Source organism: Ascaphus truei, chromosome 13, assembly GCF_040206685.1.
Source record: "Ascaphus truei isolate aAscTru1 chromosome 13, aAscTru1.hap1, whole genome shotgun sequence".
NCBI lineage: Eukaryota > Metazoa > Chordata > Amphibia > Anura > Ascaphidae > Ascaphus > Ascaphus truei.
The window spans coordinates 43,268,624-43,286,129 of record NC_134495.1 but is presented as its reverse complement, the minus strand read 5'-3'; the positions used below and the strand labels follow the sequence as shown (position 1 = coordinate 43,286,129).

Below are 17,506 nucleotides of genomic sequence, written 5' to 3'. Positions count from 1 at the left end.
TGCAGTATACATATATATACTGTGCAGTATTGCAGCCAGCGGGAATAAAATGCTTCAATCCCTGGCTGGAAAATACCTCAATGCACTCGGGCAGAAAACAGTCACAAACCTCAATACACCCGGGTATACCCGAATTCGTGGGACTAGCCGAGCTCGAATAAAGTGTGTCGCCAGTGTAAGCGAAGAGTGTGAACCTCTTGCTGGAAGACTGTCATCTGCTTCAGTGCCTCCTCATACTTCCGCTTTAGCGTAGCCACCATTTTATCAGATTGGCTCTGCTTTTCATTCATGGCAGAAATAGTAGCATTTGCAGTATCTAGCTCAGTCTTGAGATCGTCCAATTCTGTCCTGGCTAAAGAGTACATTGCGAGCACATATTCCTGTAGCTTCACGTTATTTTTCTGTAGCTCTGTGTAACCATCTTCCTTTTGTTTCAATTGTTCACGGAGCATATCACAGTCATGCCTGGCATTTTCAGGGCATCTTCAGGGCTGTTCAAGGGATCGTCACTCACTGGTTCCGGCTCCACTTCCCTGGGATGGTTGGTTGAGGGTTCCTCACTGTTGGCACCGGACAGACACTTCTTTGGGGTACACGACTTCTGCCTTGGGCCCTTTGGATATTCGGTTATCCGCGGGACGAATTCTCCATTTTCTCTAGGCTGCAGGGCAATTCGGTCCCCCTTTTCCTCCACAGGATCTGCGGACGTGTCTGTTCCTTCCATGGTAAGTGAAGAACCGCTTTTCTTTTTCTTTTTCCGTCTTTTTGTTTTGGATGACTCCGTTCCATCAGGAATACTGGGTGTTAGGACCAGTATGTCAGGCCAGAGTCTGCACTCATGTTAAGCTTCCATTTTGTATGGTCATAACTAGTTAAGATTCTGTAGTCAGCCTTTTTGCTGAAATATAATTCATAAATGCACTCAGTTTCTCTGCTAAATTGCATTTCATTCTTCCTGGCCAGGATATTACTCGATACTTTTGTGTGGTCAATTTCCTGGTGTTTTAGTAGAATATAATAGAATGGTTCTCTGCAAGAAGCAAGGTAGTGAAAAAGTTGCTAAGACTCAAGGTCTCTTTTGATAACAGACAATGAATAAGCTATGTATTTAGACAATTGCTTGTATTGAAAAAAGACACGTCTCAAAAGTCACGCCACTAATATGTCCTGCCCCTAAATCACGCCTCTAATCAAAGCTACGCCCAACACACACCTAGTATACGCCCAGGACACGCCTATGATACGCCTCTAACCAATATCTTTTTTTGTTCTGTATAAAAACCATTACCCTATGAGTAATAAATTGAGACAAAGGATTTGAAACCTGGCGTGCGTTACGTTTCATTTTGTTCGTCTCCCAGGCCTGAAAAGTTCACCGAAGACCGGAGATAACAGTTGCAGGGCGTGAAGCTTCCTGGGAAGTCTGCTGCAAACAGGTGCAGATTGTGTATCCAGTCACAAGGCTTCAGTTTTCTTGGCAGAGGAAAGGCTCCTCTCAGTTCTGAAGCATAGGCGAGGAAATTAGGTCTTTCTTCACTGGGGTCTCCTTTATTTGAAATTTTAGCAGCGTCACTGGATCCACCCGGCTTTTCTTGCAACTGTAGTAGCTGACGGAAATATTCGGTGATCCACTGCTCCCGCTCTGTCTCTTGTTGATCATATTCGTCATCAAAGGGAGCGGTCTTTTCTGTTCGTGCCAAGTCCAGGCACCCCCACCATTCTTGGGGTGTTTATTGGGTGTGACTCAGTTCGGGTTCCCCGTAAGAGATGTCTTCCTCTTTATTGGACTGGAAGGGCCACTCTTCCGTGGGGAAGGGTTCATTACAGGAACGCTGCATCTTGTCCTCCATTTTTAGGCTATCAGGTGTAATTTTCTTCCTGACCTCAGGAGGCGCTATTGCAGCTGTTGCCACTGTATTTGCTAGAACCCCCAATTGTGGTAGTCCTACAGATGGGCATATTTTGCTTGTAGAGGTCGTAGCTCTCACATGCATCTCTGTAGACTTTTCTTTCTTGGGTAATTTTTTTTCTTCGATATCAGCAGTTCTGTGCATGCATTTTCTCTTATCAGGTATACAAGATGTGCAGTTGCTAGGTAAAAACGTCTATTTGCTTTACACCATTTACTTGCTAGGTTTAATCTCTCATTAGGTATGCTGAATGTGTGGTTGCTAGGTAAAAACTTCTGTTTGCTTTACACCATTTACTTGCTAGGTGCAATCCCTCCGCTTCAGCAACAGAATTTGGTTTTCTGCCTGAGTTCAGTAATTTTCAGTCTCATCTTTGGGTATTATGGCATTCACACTTCACACTTTGGGTGTCTGTTTTGCTCCCAAGATAATAGGCATACTTTTTTACTTGCAGAAAAAAAACATTCTTTGCAGTGGAATATTTCTTTCATTCCCGGCAGGGTGACTCAACACTCAGCAATTGGCTTTGAAATACCTTTTACACAGTTCAGCAATCCCTTTTCCCCTATAGGGCAATTTTAGACTCAGCATTTGTTTGCTAAAAATTTCCCTGCTTCAGCACAGTCTTGTATCAATTTTCACACTTTTCTGCATATACTCCATTCACAGCTGGTAGCCCTATGCGGTGTGGCAACCTTTATTTGCAAAATCAGTACCACTCGTGGGTCACCATCTGTATTTACTGCTTCAGCGAAACTTTTGAAATCAATAAACACCTATCCGTTTTTAAGGGCTGACTCACTTCTTGAACCTTGACTATGGCTGGAAGGCAAAACCCCTATTTCAATGACCATATTACACTTTGTGATAGGCAAATAAGGTTTAGCTGCTTCAGCAGTCTCTCTCCTCTTGGGATTGGGGAAAAGAGTCCATCTGTGGTTTTGTAAATTTCAGTGGTGTGTATCCCTTTAACTCTGGTCTCTGCTGCATGAGAGTTTTTTTTTTTTTTTAAGTTGCTCAGACTGTTTGTAGGCAAAAAGCATAAAAAAATTTCACAGAAAAAATCTCCGGTCCTTTCTAACTTCAAAGACGACCTCTCGTCCCACTTCGGACACCATATGTTGACGGACGTTCACAGAGGTACACAATTGGAGACTTTATAAGGTGAAATTATAACGAGGCTTTATTGTGCCTTTTCCTTAACATTAGGAAACCATCCAAACAAAGGGGAAACAAAGCTTCTATTCACTTGGGAGTATTTCTAGTGAAATACTATGCAATTTCACAACTCCCTTAGTTAAGCATGTCTCCCAGCCCCAAAACATATAGCATGAAATAAGCAGATATAAGAAGTCTCTTAAGAATGAAAGTCTTATCTGTTTCATGGAGGGAAAATCTTCTCTGTTCCTGGTTCAGCACCCTTCCCTCAGGGTTTGTCAGCATTCAGGTTTAGAAGTTTTCCCTGTGACTTGAAAGCAGCATCTGCTGTGTCTTCTGGCAGAGCTCAAGACAGGTTGTGAGAGTAAAGATAATCTCTGCTCTCTCTCCCAAGTTCAGCTCAGGTATGAGCTAAGGAGACTCATTTCCTGTCTCACAAGACAGGCTTTTGTAAGCAATCTAAATCAGGCAGGTGGTGTTTATTAATTGACTGCCAGCAGTTAACCACCACACTGCTAGATTAAAGGCACATTACTTGAACAGGGATTACTCCCCTGTTACAGGCCCACCCAGGGGGTCGCCCCTATTTTGTATAATACAATTGTACGGTCCCCCAGCGGGTACATTTCTGGAACAGTGGTCATGGATCACTAGTAAATAAAATTCCTATAACTATATCAGGGATATAATATAAAGGAATTGCAAGGAAAATGAGGGACTGAACCTAAAAATCAATTCAGCTCTCATGTCTGTAGTCCACAGCTGCAGAAGCAGTCTTTACCCCTCCCTTCTTCACACAAACTTACACAGAAGTTTGTACACTTCACAGTATACAAGTTAACCATTAACCTAGAAAAACATATGTTATCTTATTTCAATGTCCTGCACTTAAAGCTGCAGTTCAGTCAATATCCTGCATGTGTGTTTTTTTTTAATAAATCAGTTCTGTAGTAAGAAAAAATACTTTTAGCATTTTCTGTTTTTAAAAAAACAACTTTGAAAGACCAATTTTCTTGTATTCTATTTTAACAGCCATTTGCTAAGGCACTGCCCCTTCATGTCCTGTCACAAGCCCTGGCACACCCCTTTGTCAGCCCTGCCCTCCCTCTAGCACATGTCAGTGCAGGAATGCTCATGAATATTCATGAGCTTCCACTGAGTGACAGAAGCAGAGGAAAAACATATGCCATATCTAAAGATTTTGCCAAATTTCGCCGATCAATACATGGAGAACAAATTGACCTGCAGCTATACAGTTCTTGAGGTAATTAGAGATTGCCCACATGAAACTATTGAAGTAAAAATTTAATTTAAAAAAAAAAAAAGACTGAACTGCAGCTTTAAAAAGAAAAAGGGGACATCCTCTTTAAAAAAAATATATTTTTTGTGTTTGTTTGTTTTTGTTTTAGAAAGGTCATAGTAACTAGTTTGAAGGTATAATTATTACATGTTGTGGAGTGAAGTGTTTGTGTGTTACTCTCTGATAGTTAATGATTTAGAATTAAAGAATAATAAGGGTTAAAATAAATCTAGACAGCATTGTTTGTTAGTGTAAAGCTTTAAAAGAAAATGTGACATTTGGCAGTTAGATTTCTTTACATCCTGACTCAAGTATAGATTTTTATTTACATAGTAATTCAATAGCTCATTAACATGTTTCTACTGTACCACAGGTTTTGTTATTCCTGGATGTGGGAGATACTGTGTTACAATATGTAAATGATCTATTGATACAAATAAAATACAAAGATATAAGGAATTAGAAATAAATAGTAATTAAAAACAATAAGATTTTTGTTTTACAGGAAAGGTTGCAGAGATGGTTTTGTTTTTTTTGTTTTAGTTATCAAGGTTTCTCTGTTCAAACTTATAATAGGAAACTAACGGTTTGTTTTCTTAAATGAACTGGTCCTGTCTGATTTTTGAACAGCAGTAATTGAAAAGAGTGAAGGTTAAAAGCAGCTCACACAAATAATAAAGACCCTATTGGCAATTCTACAGCAGGACAAGCATTTTTCTCTCCAAAGATGTCTCACCTTGAATACCGTGTCTATAACCTCTCATCTTAAAGAATGTATTTCTGAGCAATCCAGTCAGAGATACGACGGGTAATTCGGTGTCAGATTATGCCAACTCCCAACATGAGGGTTTAAATGCAAATCTTCTACCCAAGGTTTATTCATTTCAAGTTGCTAAATTTGTGTTTTTAAGTCCTAACCAGACTTTGTGTACTCGCTACAGGTGAAACAGCGACTGTGAACACTGATTCTATTTATGTTTTTGGTACTATATAACTTTATATCTGCAGGTAACTCATGATACTAAAATGTTTATATTTACCACCCAGTCTCTGATCACTGATTTTAGTGATCTTGCCCAAATTTAAAATTCTGCCCCATGGTGTAAATTAGAATCACAGAGACTGGCAGGGTGCCTATTATACCCTGATGGACTCTGGCGCTCTCCGGGCGGCCGCCTGGTGGCACCAGAGATCCTAATACCCCACCTTGCTTCAGTGATTTATGATATGTCTCGCTCTGGCAAACGGGGGAATTATTGTTGAAATTCTAAACTGTTACAGTAATATTATAAAATATGCCCAATTTGTCAAAATTAGACATGCTGCAATGGAAGGCTCTGCCCTTTTCCTTGAGGCCCTCTATTGTTCGCATGGCACACAGTGTTTCCCATGTGAACAAGGAGGGAATAGTGGGCATTATCAAAAGGGACTGGTGGGCACCAGGGGTGACAGTAGCAGCAGAAAGACACTGTACACAATGCTCTACATGCCAGGCTTTTTAATGTCAGCAGACCAGCCAAAATCACAGGGGTTAATCACCCACCCTGCCCTTGGGGGCCATTTATAAATCTACAGATAGATTTTCTTGAAATGCCATGGAGTTTACATTATCAATATGTGTAGGTAATCAAAAGCTACTACAGGAATGTATTCCTAGATATGGTCTACCATATCATATTTATTCAGATAGGGGTACACATTTTACAGCAGCAATAGTCCAACAGGTTGCTAAAGGGTTAGGTATTACCTATCACCTCCATTGTGCACATCATCCACAGAGCGCTGGCGCAGTTGAAAGGGCTAATGGGACCATTAAGGGTAAGATAAGGAAGATTTGTGAGGAAACTGGATTTAAGTGGTCCGAGGCGCTACCTTTGGCACTTACAGTATGTCCATCAGAAGCACACCGGTGCGTAAACATGGCCTGTCCCCTCATGAGATATTGATGGGGCGGCCAATGATTACGACTTCTTCAGCTCAATTATTGCTTAAGGATCATGTGATAGCAGATGGGACGATATCTAAATATTGTATGCAACTAATAAAACTTTTATAGTCTATTCATACACAGGTGAAAGCTGTACAGCTAACCAAAATAATTTTCTAAAACTCACGTCTGGAAGCTGGAGATTGGATCCTTGTAAAGAATTTCTAAAAGAAAAACAGTGCTGCAGCCAAAGTGGAGGGGCCCCTATCAAATCTTGGTTACCACAAACACTGCCGTAAAGGTCACAGAAGTAAAATCCTGGGTCCACGCATCTCATTGTAAATTGGTGGACCAAGTTAAAAAAAAACATTAAAAGTCATTTACAAGGAACCTCCGGAGGATGGTTAAGGACATATCAACCCTTTGGGAAGTATTATGGATCCGGCCTGGACATTTGTTATTATATGTGTTGGTTTAACTGTTTTAAGTGTAACTGCCATTTTAGTGACTGAGAAAAATTATGAGGATGCATTGGAAGAAGCTGATAGACAAAACAGATCTAGAGATAAGGTACCAAATCCATTTACCTTCCGGAAGAAAGTAGCCTGGTTGGTAAATTTGTTGGTAACCTTACATAATCTAACTGCCCATAGAGGCAGCACCAATTGCCCTTTCAGGTGTAGTTCCTGATCCTGATTCTCCAATTCTTGTAAGATGGAGATCCAATATTACCCAATTTAATTACACCTCAGAGAATAATGTGTCTGTAGCGCTTCCAGTCGTCCCCATTTATCTTTGTAATCTGTCTCAGTTTAAATATAAACCTGTCCATGTAATAATGCCCAAAACACTATACTCTGGGTCTGATAATTTACATGGGAATGTGCATATTGACTCAAAATGGTGTGAGAATGATACCGATTTGAGTCAATATGATGCCAATAGTATCCGAAATGTAAGCAATATGAATTCCACCTTTTCTCAGAACATGTTAGACTTAATGAATATCATGGGACAGCATGGTAAAAGCAGACCTTGTTTCCTTCCAGATATACTGGATTTGTGGTAATCAGGCATGGAAATGGATACCAGTGGGAGGAATAGGTCAATGTAGTTTGGGGTTGGTAACCCCGGCCACGAGAGTTATTAATGAGTCTGATATATCTCAAATGTTAGATGATGGAGAACATTTATATCGTGAAAAGAGAGAGATTTTCACACAAGCAGATACAGCATGGGCATGGTTCCCAGTTTGGACAGGATGGGGAACTGAAGTTATGAACAGGATAAATAATTTCTCGGCACTTATGCAGGATATTGTTAATGAAACTTATGAGTATTAAGATTGTAACTGAGGAACAAAAACATATAAGATCAGCAGCAGTGTCCCATCAAATCGGCTTAGATATGTTGCTAGCAGACAGGGGAGGCCTCTGTAAAACTGTCTGGGCTGAATGTTGCACTTGGATTGAGGATAGGAATATCCATATAAGAAAGAACCTTGATAAGGTGAAAACTCTTCAGAATACCTTAGATAATATGGGAAGAGATGCGGATGAGAGGTGGGGTGGAGATTTCTTGTGTTTAAGTGCATGGCTGGGATCTCTCGGAACAAACATTGCCCAAGGATTGATTCTATTTGTTGTTTGTCTTGTCACGGTATATGTCATATGTGTGTCTTGTAAACTGCTACTTGCCAAGTACCTCAGACCCTCCTCACAAGTAATGGCCCTCCAAGAAGAAGCCGGAAAATACCCCTTGTACACATCCTTGGATGGTATAACCCTTGCAAACTATCACAATATCACCTGGAATAAGGATGAATATGATGATATAACCCTGGCTAAGGAACTGGAGAAGTGTATATGGAAAGAAGAAGCACTAAGACCCACAATGGCTGATCTGGAATTTCAGAGACTAAGCAATATTACCAACTAACTTTGGGTTATACCTGAGAACTCTTGTTTCAGGTATAAAAAGGGGAAACTGTGAAAGAATTATTGACAGGAGGGCTATGGAGAAGACAAAGGGTCTGGGGTTACTGGTCTTTCATCTTGTCTCCTCTATTGTATGTATGTATGTCTGATAAGTGTTTATTGGTCATTCTGTGTACAGAATGGAATGTGTGATTGGGCAAGGTTTGTTCTGCGATTATCCCAGGTAAATCATGTACTCCCTAGGAATTTGGGTGAAACAAGTATTATGGGATGGCTGCAATGTGTAATGTGGAGCTTGTGGATTGGGTGAAGGGATAATATATGCAAATAAGATAAGGGTTAAATGTAATGTATAAATACTGAGACTGGGATGACCCCACCTCAGATCACACTGAAACAGCTGGTTGAGGTGTCATCTCCTTGTGCACTTGTAAATAAAGATTCCTTGATACTCACTGAACCTGCCTGCAGTTCTTGGTACCAGGGGTACCCCAGAAAAGGCTGCAATTACATCTTCTTTGCCACTCAAATTCTCTTTCTTGTTAGTGTTTTTCATTTAGAATTATAATGGGTGTACACCTTTTAGATATATGAACTTCATTGTGAGCAATTAATAATCTTTTATGTTTTTGTAAGTACTTGCAATATTTGAGAATCTGAGATTCTAAATTTTGGTGGGGAAACCCGTTCTGGTTTAGACAAAAAAAATAATCTGTTTGATAATAACCTTGGTTCTTCTAGTTCTCTCTCTTAGGGCTGCTCTGCAATTACTGGCAAAATGTCCTGACTTTTTACCATTATTACACTTTCTGTCCCTTCCAAACAATATACACAGTCTCTACTTGCATCCCAATTTCCTGACCCTCCTGTCCCTCAACAGAATTCTTTAGGCCCATATTAACGTAAGGTATGTTTCCCTGTGGGATCCGAAAACACACGAGACGGTGCTCCCTGATCTTCCCAATCCCACAGAAAAACACCCCTCTTTCATTTAAACATCTGCGCAAATAGTTGATAAAAGTACAAACATTCTCTGGCCAATAAAATATATTTATATTGTCTCTTTTTGTTCTCTGTATTCATTCTTTATTATTTTTGTCTGCAGACACACAACCTTTTGAGAATTTTGGTTTCATTATTCTCCTGTTACAATAATCAAATTTAATTGATAATGTACAATTCTCCTGATACAATAATCAGCATCTCCCCTCCTGAAATCCCTCTCCTGGCTTCCAATCAAATCCCGCATCTCACACTCCATTCTTCTCCTCACTTTTAAAGTTTTACATTCTTCTGCCCCTCCTTACATCTCAGCTCTAATTTCTCGCTATGCACCATCCCGACTCTTGCGTTCTGCTCAAGGATGTCTTCTTTCTACCCCCTTTTTATCTAAAGCCCTCTCCCGCCTTAAACCTTTCTCACTGACTGCCCCACACCTCTGGAATGCCCTTCCCATCAGTACCCGACTAGCACCCTCTCTATCCACCTTTAAGACCCACCTTAAGACACACTTGCTTAATGAAGCATATGAATATCACTGTGGATATTCTGAACACGATACATAAAGCTTGGCCCCCTGCAGACGCACTTACCAGAACTCCCTCCTACTGTCTCTGTACGTTCTCCCTACCTACCAATTAGATTGTAAGCTCCTCGGGGCAGGGACTCCTCTTCCTTAATGTTATGTTTATGTCTAAAGCACTTATTCCCATGATCTGTTATTTATATTATCTGTTATTTATTCGATTACCACATGTATTACTACTGTGAAGCGCTATGTACATTAATGGCGCTATATAAATAAAGACACAATACAATACGTACAACTCTTTTGGCATGTTATTGATCTGAATAGTGTAAATATGCAATTAAGGACCTGTCACGAGACTGTTCCCCAATCATATTTTCTCACCATAACTATACCAAAGAAAAAACTTGAATTACTTCAGCGGGTCCAACCCAGTCCTGATAAACCTTATACTTTTATAACATGGATACAGAGAGATACAGAAAGAACCTTGTAAACAGAGATCCATGAATAAACTCACTTGGTATGTTAATGACAATCAATAAAGAGTTATATCTGCACACCTAAACATGTATAATATAAGCAATATACTTGCGATTAGAGGTACCGGTGCTCCGTGGTTCAGGGAAAAAACCTGTCTGGTGTAATTTCAAAGTATATGAACAAAGTTAAGGATCCAGGGCACTACGGATTTGTAGAAGAATTTCTAGGCACACACTATGTTAATGACAAGACAGTACAAAAATACAATCAGGGACCCGTCCTGCTCAACACAACCAGGACGGTCTCAAGACAATCCCTTAAGCATACTGTATAAACACTCCCTCATCATCAAAAAAACAAAGCTTTTAACGGGACTCTCACTTTAGCCCCTAAAACCTTACAACTCTTACACTTTAAAATGAATAAGAGCTAGGAGACAAGAACATTCAGTTACTTACGCATTCAGTTACTTACGCATTCAGTTACTTACGCATTCAGTTACTTACGCATTCAGTTACTTACGCATTCAGTTACTTACGCATTCAGTTACTTCTCTCTATGGCTGTTGATTATCCCAGCTGCTCTCACTGCATCATTGGTTACTCACTATATAAACCTCCTCCGTAGCACCATACGTCACCACCTTTGAAAAAGCGCCTCAGCGAAACGTGCGTCAGGTGGGAGGCGGCTACTGGACTGACGTCATGACGTTATGACGATCACACGCAGGGCAGAGGGTGAGAGGCACTGTTGAGTGCCGGGCTGTTCGCGAGTCATAATCATGCTCATTTAACTGTCACACACTGCACTAATGGCTACTATTAATGTTATACAACTCTTATTGAGTCAGCCTTAGTATTCACTGCTGCTTAAGCCATGACGATGGTGTTGGAAGCATAGCAGCCACCATTGTAATAGGAGATTGTTATAGCGTGGTTACAATTACTCTCTCTCGTGTGCTACATTGTATTTTAGTAGCAGCTGCTGCATTCAGTGTGTTTGATACACTTGGGAATTCACCCTCTGTGTTCATATGTTTGTTTCCTCACCACAGATTCTTTATTGCCATTAGCTACCTTATGGATGTTTACATTGAATATTAACTAGGAGGCTATAACTTGATACGGACTCGATCCGTGCCTCAGAGCCATCTAACACATTTTGTGGGCTCTTATGCATGTCATTCATTTACTTCTGGAGTATCCCTGTATTTGTATCCACTAGGAGATTTATTCACCCTGCTGCTATTTTATCTTTAGCATGTTAGATGCTCCTACATGAGCCGTGATATCTTGGCAATACTGATTATACCATTTGACATAATATTAATTTATTTGTCTTTACTATCTGTGTATTAGTGTGTGAACTTCCATATGTTATACATTAATAATTAACCCTATGGTTAGTTCTCTTAGGCTAAGGCCCCGTTCCCTCAGTCAGCGCGCCCGCACTGCAGACAGGCGGGGCGCTGACAGACACAGACCGCGATATGCGGTCTGTAGGGAGTGGGAGCCGGAGCGGGAGGTGGGAATGGCTTGAGCGGAGGGACCCGCTACTCCCCCCCTCCCTCCTCGGGCTGCAGGAGGGAGCTGCCGCGGGCTGCTGTAAGGTAAGCAGCTCCCTCCCCCTTCTGCCACAAAAACACACACACACACTACCTTGAGTAGGAAGCTGCCTGATGACAGCTCCCGCTCCCGCCGCTGATTGGCTCATCAGCGCACCACGTGACGCGTCACCGCTCGGGATCACAATTTTCTTGAATCCCCTGCCGGCTGACGCGTCAGTGCGTAGTGAGCCGTCAGCGAGGGGGGACTGGGACCGGCTAGGGAGGATTCCCCTGCTGGTGGGGAACGCTCGCGCCGCCGAGCGCAGCGGGTCCCAGCCCTTACCTGTTTCGAATAGACAGGCTTTTAACCATTTTCATTGCTGGACTAGGGGGCTGTTCCCTCACCATTTGTGAGTCACTTTATTGCTAATCAGCAATTGGGTGTAACCCATCTCCCCTGTGTCTCAGTTTTTGTATAGAGCACTTTAGTTTGTTTTATATGTTGTGTCACCAATGTTAGTTGTCTATTATTTAACTATTTAACCATTTATTTTATATATTAATAAGAAAGTATTGCTTATTAATTAATTCATCATTACCTTTCAATCACAATGAGTGCTGTCAAAAGGGTGTTCTTGTCTCCTAGCTCTTAACTACCCCTTATCCCCTTTTGCACCGTTGTTATTACACTTCATACATCATACTTTGGGCTGACGCGAGAGTCACTTTCCCCTCCCCTACATTTATAACTTTAAAATGAATACAAGAACAGAGAATAATAAATTCACGTGAAACTGCTAGGGTCTCTTACCCGTCATCAGATGAGACACTCTGTCCAAACCCAGCTCTCTACTCATCACTCAAACAATTTTAATGAAGGCAATTTGGTAATAGGCTGCCTACCTTGATTCGTATGAGCGCTCAGGTTTGAGTGATGGAGGAGTGATTCTTCCAGGTGCCTGCTTCCGATTTGGTGAGTCCCTATTCGGGGTGTGCCATCTGACAAAGGCCTAATAAAAAACACACATCTGAGGGTTAATTGTATCGCAGAATGACACGTGAATTAGCAACAGGTGCACACAGCGGAGAGTTTCAAGACGAAAGCTCTCCGATAGGTAATACGGTACACAATATATTTATACCCTAAAAACTAAAATACACGCCCCTTTCATGGGGTGATTTGTACGTCACTAAAAATGACATTATTTTATAATAAAAAAATAAAATGAATATGTGTTAATTAGCAAAACTCATTATAGCAGATTCTACATATCTGGGGGTTCACTGTTTATAAATTTATTTCAAACGGGTTAATTATGGAAATTGCTGTCTTAGCTGTTTCTCTTACCTAATATCTTTATTTACACTTTGTGAAGTTTTGCTTATCTCCGATTCCCGCTAACTATAACGAGGTCCCTCATTATTTTCAGGCCTACTCCCTTTTTCTCTCCGACTATTCTTTGATCCCCATCACTTATCATCTTTTGCAGCTGTGAATTCAAGGATATCTGCTGAGAGCGTCTCTGCTTCACACGTTCAGTTCAAACACACATATTCCACAGAAAACAGCTTACAAAATGACTGACAGTCAAGACTTACTGTATAGCAGACAAGACAACATGGCTGACAATAATAGTCAAACAAAATGGCTGCTTAGATCTCAGTGCTGTTTGCGTCAGACCCCCTTTTAATGTCCAATATTCTCAACATACTACCCAAACACTTTGCAGAGTTTTAACTATTTTTACCTAATGTCTTTTGAGATAAAACTGTTTATCTCTTGGATATACAGGGAGATTGTTAATCCAGAATTTGCACCCTTTGTATTTTTTTATTAATGAAGTTGTAATCGTTGGCCAAAGATATAAAGTGGAAGAACAACAATTTGCATATCAGGATAGAATAAAGGGGACCCAAAGTAAATAAAAACAAACTCAGCCTGTGTATAATACTTGTGCTATCTTTTTGTCTTTCCAACTGCATTTACATTAGGGGGTAAATGGATCAGGACTGGCAATAGGTACCGATCCATACCCCCCAGCAGAATAAGAAATCACCGCAGGATGTGATATACAAAACCGGAATGTGGGAAAAGTCCTTGTTTCCATAGAAATGATGCGTGACTTATAATAAAATACATTTTAATGCAGTGTTTCTGTTTGGGTTTGCTTTTTGCCCTAGCTGGGAAGCAGGGCGTCTCCGGAAATGTACCCCTGTATTGCCGCTTGCTCCCTGAGATACTTACATCGGAAGGTGATGTCGATAGCAGCCCCGGCTGGGCACGGAAAATGTCTGTTTAAAGGTCCTGTGGCCAATAGGAAGTCACAACATCATCCCTTGCAGTTCCCATTGGCCCATGTGACGCAGGCCCTTTAAACTGATCTCACATACTGGCAGCAGCTTTAGGCCTCGGCCATGTTACCTGCTTGCTGGCGGAGGCGCGCTAAGGCGCGCTCCCGCTCAGCACTGAGCCCCTACAGCCGCAATTAGAGCGGCTTTAGTAGGGGCTCGCCTACGCTTCCACAAGCGCACGGAAGTGTAGGTCTTACCAGAATTTAACATTTCCCCACTTGCCGGCGCGCAGGGCCGATCACGTGAGCGGTTCGCCCAATGAGGGCGAACCAGCTCCGTGACGTCACTGGCCCGCCCCGGCCCGCCCCGACGCAGCGCAGGGAAAGCACCTGCTTTCCCTGAGTCTCAGCGCGCCTCAGCACGCCAGCGGGAAGCTTGGCCGAGGCCTTAGAGGTATCTCTGGGAGCAGGGGGTCCCGGAGCTGAAAGTAACACGGTTCATCTCTAGATACACCAGTCAAGGAAATAAAATCATTTGTCCCACCTCCCTCGTGTAAAAACTGACCCCTTTCTCATGGCCACACTGACCCCTTCCCCTCATCCCTAATGATAAAGCCTCTGCTAATGATGCAGGAAGGGTGAGACTCCCCCGGCCAGGAGGGGAAATGAGGGCGTTATTATATCTCTATAACGGGGTGTGAGCGATCCTGCGCTGCACTATAGTACAGCGCAGAGCGCAGGAGAGGAGCGGGGGGCAGAGAGGGGATATAGGGGGGACATTGGTGGGTAGCGCCCTGAAGGTGAGAAAAGGAGCTGTGTATGTGATGCAGAATTTGGGGGGAAATTAACCGCTTTTCTGAAAAGGAAACATTTTTTTAACCCGTTAAATGAATCTGAGGCGTTAAACTACTGGAATTCCTATTGCAATGTCTCTTTTGATCCTGATTATTATAACTATTCTGTGCTATCAGCTCTGAGACAAAGTCCCATCTCCTTATTCACAAGGCTCAGCAACCGCTGCAAGGATCCCAGGCTTTATTTATCCCTGAGAGAGAGTTACTGGGAATATGGATGAGAAACTGCTTATGGATGTGACTAATATCTGTCATTAGAGAGACACTCGTTATACTGAGGTTTTATTTAGTTTAAATGTTTCACTTTATATTATTATTTTATTTCACAATCACTGATATAAATCTGTATGATGATATATTATATATGATATGAAGATCATGTTACTGCAGCCAGAGGTCCCTCCTCTCCCTCCTCTCCCTCCTCTCCCTCCTCTCCCTCCTCTCCCTCCTCTCCCTCCTCTCCCTCCTCTCCCTCCTCTCCCTCCTCTCCCTCCTCTCCCTCCTCTCCCTCCTCTCCCTCCTCTCCCTCCATCTCTATCATCATCATCATCATCATCATCATCACCGCCTCCTCTACAGCTACACACTGATTGGCTGCTGCTGGTCATGTGATCTATTACTTCCTGCCAAAGGTGCTTCTGGGATCTGTAGTTCTGTCCTTCCAATAAATAATATGTACAGATAAACTACAAGTCCCAGAATACATTGCGTTATAGAAAGGGTAAGCCAATCAGCGCAGAGATTTGGTAACCGCGCCCCTCCCCCTCATGGCTGCAGCAAGGTAATGATCTGATCTTCTCTGTCATCATTCACATTATATACACACACAGCTATTGTAACACACAGGCACACTGACACACACAGCTATTGTAATACACAGGCACACACTGTAACACTGACACACTAACACTGACATACAGAAGCTATTGTAATACAGACACACACTGTAACACTGACACACAGCTATTGTAATACACAGACACACTGTAACACTGACACACACAGCTATTGTAATAAACAGGCACACTGTTACACTGTCACATACAGCTATTGTAATGCACAGGCACACTGTAACACTGACACACACAGCTATTGTAATACACAGGCACACTGTAACACTGACACACACAGCTATTGTAATACACAGGCACACTGTAACACTGACACACACAGCTATTGTAATACACAGACACACTGTAACACTGACACACACAGCTATTGTAATACACAGGCACACACTGTAACACTGACACACACAGCTATTGTAATACACACACACAGTAACACTGACACACACACAGCTATTGTAATACACAGACACACTGTAACACTGACATACAGCAGCTAGTGTAATACACAGACACACTGTAACACTGACATACAGCAGCTAGTGTAATACACAGACACACACTGTAACACTGACACACACAGCTATTGTAATAAACAGGCACACTGTTACACTGTCACATACAGCTATTGTAATACACAGGCACACACTGTAACACTGACACACACAGCTATTGTAATACACACACACAGTAACACTGACACACACACAGCTATTGTAATACACAGACACACTGTAACACTGACATACAGCAGCTAGTGTAATACACAGACACACTGTAACACTGACATACAGCAGCTAGTGTAATACACAGACACACACTGTAACACTGACACACACAGCTATTGTAATACACACACACTGTAACACTGACATACAGCAGCTATTGTAATACACAGATACACTGTAACACTGACACACAGCTATTGTAATACACAGATACACTGTAACACTGACACACAGCTATTGTAATACACAGACACACTGTAACACTGACACACGCAGCTATTGTAATACACACACACTGTAACACTGACATACAGCAGCTATTGTAATACACAGATACACTGTAACACTGACACACAGCTATTGTAATACACAGTTACACTGTAACACTGACACACACAGCTATTGTAATACACACACACTGTAACACTGACATACAGCAGCTATTGTAATACACAGATACACTGTAACACTGACACACAGCTATTGTAATACACAGATACACTGTAACACTGACACACAGCTATTGTAATACACAGACACACTGTAACACTGACACACGCAGCTATTGTAATACACAGACACACTGTAACACTGACACACGCAGCTATTGTAATACACAGACACACTGTAACACTGACACACACAGCTATTGTAATACACAGACACACTGTAACACTGACACACACAGCTATTGTAATACACAGACACACTGTAACACTGACACATACAGCTATTGTAATACACAGACACACTGTAACACTGACACATACAGCTATTGTAATACACAGACACAATGTAACACTGACACACACAGCTATTGTAATACACAGACACACTGTAACACTGACACATAGCTATTGTAATACACAGGCACACTGAAACACCCACACACACAGCTATTGTAATACACAGACACACTGTAACACTGACATACAGCAGCTAGTGTAATACACAGACACACTGTAACACTGTCATACAGCAGCTATTGTAATACAC

The 17,506-nt window shown here is 41.7% G+C and overlaps 2 protein-coding genes across 2 annotated transcripts in view; both read left to right on the top strand.

The window, feature by feature from the left end:
• LOC142465288 (uncharacterized) overlaps positions 1-17,506 on the top strand; it is a 446,439-nt gene that overhangs the window by 318,573 nt on the left and 110,360 nt on the right.
• LOC142465285 (uncharacterized) overlaps positions 15,690-17,506 on the top strand; it is a 40,551-nt gene continuing 38,734 nt past the window's right edge. Inside the window, 1 exon segment of the mRNA XM_075569304.1 lies at positions 15,690-15,715. The gene's annotated coding sequence lies outside the window, so the exon portion shown is untranslated.